This window comes from Chrysochloris asiatica, unplaced genomic scaffold (genome assembly GCF_000296735.1).
Source record: "Chrysochloris asiatica unplaced genomic scaffold, ChrAsi1.0 scaffold00025, whole genome shotgun sequence".
In the NCBI taxonomy this organism is placed as follows: domain Eukaryota; kingdom Metazoa; phylum Chordata; class Mammalia; order Afrosoricida; family Chrysochloridae; genus Chrysochloris; species Chrysochloris asiatica.
The window spans coordinates 17076824-17077244 of NW_006408543.1; positions in this window are offsets into that span (position 1 = coordinate 17076824).

The following is a 421-nucleotide window of genomic DNA, read 5'->3' on the forward strand; positions in this document are numbered from 1 at the left end:
TCACACAAAATATTATTTTAGAAAAATGTAAGCCCATGATAGCACTCTTTTGATGAGTTTTAAAAATCAAATGATGCTATATGGAGATAATAAAGTATTTGAGAGACATGCTAACATGAGGGATTTGGTTTAGATGCTGCCAGAGTTCATGTTATATGCATTACTGAATCTGTATACTTAACTGTTTTACATTGCAAACTTTTAAAGAGCTTCTCTTTTTGGCCATTTTCATCAGCATATATTAAAAATTAATATTTTCAGGCTATGTCTGATAGGAATTTCCCTAAGAATGGCTTCTGCCTTTGCTTAGAAATAAACCTTGATCTTTGAGACTCTTTTGTTGTGGTTGTCAGGTACCATCGAGTCGGCACCAACTCATAGCGACCCCATGCACAGCAGGACGAAACAATATCCGATCCTG